Source organism: Danio rerio, chromosome 17, assembly GCF_052040795.2.
Source record: "Danio rerio strain M-AB ecotype USA chromosome 17, GRCz13ab, whole genome shotgun sequence".
In the NCBI taxonomy this organism is placed as follows: domain Eukaryota; kingdom Metazoa; phylum Chordata; class Actinopteri; order Cypriniformes; family Danionidae; genus Danio; species Danio rerio.
The window spans coordinates 28460001-28464702 of record NC_141037.1 but is presented as its reverse complement, the minus strand read 5'-3'; positions in this window follow the sequence as shown (position 1 = coordinate 28464702).

Here is a 4702-nt window from a genome sequence, read left to right as displayed (position 1 = left end):
AATTGGTTTACTCAAACGATTTGAGTTGCCTTGACTTATTGAGTTTTACAGTACTCAGATGGATTGAGTTCTCTTTATTTATTGATTTTTACTGTGCTCAAATTGCTTAGTTTACGCAAATGGGCTGAGTTACCTGAACTTTATGGGTTTTACAGTGTAGAATTGAACAAACTAAATTGGCCTTAGTGTATGTGTGAATGAGAGTGTATGGTTGTTTCCCAGTACTGGGTTGTGGCTGGAAGGGCATCCTCTGTGTAAAACATATGCTGGAATAGTTGGCGGTTCATTCAGGCCAAGACTGAGCTGAAGGAAAATGAATAAATGAATGAATATCAGTATATTGCATACTGCACAATATGATAGAACAGTACATTGGACTAGGTTGTCATTTCTAAAATGTTGCATTTCTAAGATAATTTTATGCTAAAATATTGTAAGCAGTCCAATTAAATAATGAGTAACAAACATGCTTGGGTTGTGTCCAAAAATTAAGGAATTGTATTCAAACATCATTCCAGTTTCAAGGACACATAATTTGATTAGGGTTTTTTGGACACTATTGGTTTTAAAACTATTTTTATTACTCTGAAAAATATATGTAAAAAGAAACATGTCAAGCTGTCAGAAAATGTTCTTCCAGTCTCATAGAGTAATATTTCATTGATGCCCATTTCTTTTTGTGCTCTGGACTTCCACATAATTCTTAAGGAGACACTGTGCGGTTGTGGTGAGATTCCAGTTCATTCATTACTCCAGCAATGGAACGTCAAGTTGAACACATCACATTTTGACATTTGGCATTCAGTTGATCATGGTTGCCTTTTTTTTTCCATGCACAGCATAAACTTCCATTGTGAATATGCTACTTTAGCTACAGACACCTTCGTTGGTAGATGTAAAAAAAAAGCAATAAATCTCATAAATCAAAAATATGCGCCATCTTGTGCATTAAATATATTTGGCTTGCAAAACACACAATACAGCTGCCTTAAAATGTTATGCAAAACCAGAACCGGCAAAGTAACTTACAGCCCATTTGAATACATTAATGTAGATTAAAATGAAACTGCTGTGCTTCTCTTGGGAAGTATCAAGAGAGAGAAGGCGCTAAAAATTTGCAATTTTTGTGCCATCAAGGAGTGTTTCAGTGTCCTCACACTGTCTTTCTGCCAGGTGGGATTTCATTTGCTTCTGTGTTGCATAATTAGTCTTTTCCTAGCAGCCACCTTGAGGGAAATAACCAGCAAACACTAATTATGAAAAACACAGATTGAATCAGGCCCTGTTTGATGTGAGCATTCATATGAAAGCTTACATCACTAAAGCTGTTTACTTGAGATTCAGAGTGATGAGGAAGTGAAGGTAGAGTTTATTGGTTAATCAGGAATATCAAATCGGGAAGAAACAACCTCACTTTGAGTCAATAGATTAACAGTGCTTCCAAATTTGCTTTTGGAGTGAAATGTTTATATACATCTACATGGCATGCAAGTCTATGAAACTATTGGTTTAGAGATTTGTTCTTTCTAAGCCCTGCCTTTCCACACAACGCTTCTGTGCTCAGACTGTCTACTTTGCTGTGATTGGTGCACACTCATGGACTGAAATCCTGGCTCTTGTGTATTCTCTTATTCATTTAACAGCTTTAGTGAATGTTTAATTTGTCCTCCAATGTATCTAACTCTATAGGTTCTCATTTTCCTAAAATACGACTCAACATTTACTAAAGTATAGTGTTTTCATGATTACCGATTTCAAGGTAAACCCAAGTAAACTTTCTGACGATTATTTTTGACGTTTTAGTTTTTTATTTTCATTAAAACCATGATTGATTATCATTTTTAAAGTTGTTATGAAAATGCATGTTTATATAGAAAGGTAACAATATATGTGTATATATATAAATATACATATATACATACAGTTAGTTAGTACAGTTAGTGTGTTGTATTCTTTTTATTTAAAGTGTGTCCTATATATTAAAAGTATTATTATATATAAAATTATAAATATTATATATTAAAAGTATTGAACTAAAGCTTGACTTAACAAATTAAATCGCAAATCGAAAAGAAACATCTGTCCGAACAATTGCAATTACATATTTTCAGCAGCTTTATGCAATTTTGTGAAAAACAAGGTAAACATGGATCTCTGTGAGTTAGTTTCAATAAATCAAGCGTACATATAAAGCAAACACAAACACAAACAAAAAAAGCATTGTACATGAAATACTTTAAACAAATGAATAAAAATGGTTAAATCCTTGTTTTTGTTGTTTGCTACAACATTTCAAAAATCTGAAAAAAATTTTTATAATAATAATAATAATAATAATAATAATACATTTTATTTGTTGTATGTTCATTTCAGATATCAAAAAACTTGGATTATTTTAATTGTCTTCCAAAGCCTCTTTCAAATGCGTAAATGAAGATTTTGTACATTTAAAATTAGAAAAAAAAGGCCTGTCTTCTAGATTTTGTTTAAGTAAATATGCATTTTGATTGTTAACAGCAGTCAGATGTAATTTAATGATGGTATATAATACAACACTGTCATTATTTTCTACACCAGAAGGTGCTTAACTTTAAAAATTAGTTTAGGTCATAATCAGCTGCGTGAACAAACAACCTATATGATTGTTATTTAGAGAAGTAAATTGTCTGTGATCACTGTGATTAATATAAAAATTACAAGCCTCAATACACTGTAAAAAATGCTTGGTTCCTCACAATAGATTTAAGTTGGAACAACATTGGGACAACAATTATGCTAACTTATTAGTTTTTACAAAATCAAGTCGAATGAACATAAAACAATTAATTTGTCCCAAAAAAACAACAAATTATTTATGATGAAAATTTTTTTCTTTGAGAAGAAAAAATGTTTATTCATCCAGAAGATCTTTTAGCTTTTACATTCACAAACACATCATGGTGGCACAGAATGTTGCACAGTCACCTCACAGCAAGAAGTTCGCTGGTTCAAGCATGGTCAGTTGGCATTTCTCTGTGGAGTTTGCATGTTCTCCCCGTGTTCATGTTTCCTTGGGGTGCTCCGGTTTCCCGCACAAGTCCAAAGACGTGGTCTAGGTGAATTGGGTAGGATAAATTTGTTGTAGTGTATGTGTGTGAAAGAGTGTATATGGATGTTTCCCAGTGATTGGTTGCAGCTGGAAGGGTATCCACTGCGTAAAACATGATGGATAATTTGGCGGTTTATTTCACTGTGGCGACCTCTGATAAATAAAGGGACTAAGCCAAAAAGAAAATGAAAGAATTAAGTAACTGAAAGCCTAAAACATGAAGTAAAAATAATAACTTTTAAACTTTTATTTACGGGTTACATTACAATGCAAATCAAAAAGAATTGTTTAGTAAACAAAGTATGTCTTCCATATAGTACATCTACTGACTAAAATACAGACAATATTATTTAACAAACTGTTTTGTGTAAAACATATGCTGGATAGGTTGGCGATTCATTTCCCTGTGGTGACCCCACATTAATAAAAGGGATCTAAACCAAAAAGAGAATGAATGAATGAATGAATGAATGAATGAATGAATGAATGAATGAATGAATGAATGAATGAATGAATGAATGAATGAATGAATTTACAAACACCAATATCACACACACGAATACAAGGTATACAAAAAAGCATAGTAGGGACACTTTAAAACAGAAATATTTTAAACAGAAAAGGTCTGTGATCCTCATGCACTGTTGTAGATTTATATGGAAGTTAATGTAGAACTCTGGGTGATGTGAAATGTATCTGGATCTACTTTAGATTTGGCAAGTGTGCAGGCAAAACTGTGATTCTCATTTCTTTCATTTACCATTGTAAACATGAAGAACTCGATGTGTTCAGACACGCAAAAGACTGAATGGTATTTGGCTATTTCCTTGCAGCTTGAGCAGGAGGATGAAACCCTGCAGGGACTCTCTAAGAGATCTCCAGCAAACTGCTGCTCATGAGATCTGAAAGCCAATACATGTGATGGTACTATATAAATATTACATCAACCAAATTATTTTACTGAAGTAATTTTTTCACAAATCAACCATTCCCATATTATTGTATTGTGCATAAATTATTTCTAATTTTAAAAGCGACATCCGAACTTCAAGTTTAGACCTTTTCACAACACAGCATTGCTTATGAATGTTTAGTCCGAAGTTGAGAACAAAGGATGTTTTCAATGATACATTTTAAGGTCAGGTCATCTCTGTGCACACAATGCCGCCATAACTCAGTGAAACTATTATCAAGAGCTTCAAGGATACGTTTCATAAGGCCACTCGTCCGCCTCTGTGCTCTACAATAGAATGCAAATCAAATCATGCACTTGCTTTGCTTTTGAAGCGGCTGCTCTTTTATGTTGCACTATTATCTACTCCATATCTCTATGTCATGAATCATATGGTCTCTGAGTTATTGTATCCGCAGCTACAGAGAGATGCACTCTGTTTACGACATGCTGGATTTGTATGAAAAGAATAGATTATATTCCTTATATGAGCTCAGTGAAGCCAAGAGAGCATAGTGTTACATGTCCAATCTGGTTTGAACAATAAACCAAGTTACTTTTCTTTTATTGTGAAAATTAAGAAAATTCATTCACATCAATTCATCACACAGGCAGTAGGAGGCGCTACAGTGAAGTACTATAAACTGCTAGAAAAAAATAAA